The sequence below is a fragment of the Trachymyrmex cornetzi genome, unplaced genomic scaffold, assembly GCF_001594075.2.
Source record: "Trachymyrmex cornetzi isolate Tcor2-1 unplaced genomic scaffold, Tcor1.1 scaffold1787, whole genome shotgun sequence".
Taxonomy (NCBI): domain Eukaryota; kingdom Metazoa; phylum Arthropoda; class Insecta; order Hymenoptera; family Formicidae; genus Trachymyrmex; species Trachymyrmex cornetzi.
Window position 1 is genome coordinate 26,873 of NW_017296404.1, and position 274 is coordinate 27,146.

Genomic DNA, 274 nt, shown 5'->3' on the forward strand with positions numbered 1-274 from the left:
AACACATTTCTTTTCGAAATCAATCCGTTAAAGCCCAGAACTTAAAAGCAGTGCGGGAGAAAAATTGTCAACCTCGCTTACTTGGCCAGCGAGATTTAAAGATTTAGAGTCAGTGCTGAAGAAACATCGTCAACCTCACACATCCGGCCCAGAGAACTTCTACCGATCAGCATCTCAATAATAAGTCAGTATGTTTCTTTTCTCTAATCCCCCTCGTTTTTTCTTTTAGTAATTCATTTCAATATTTCCTTAGTTTCTTTTTATTATTCATTAA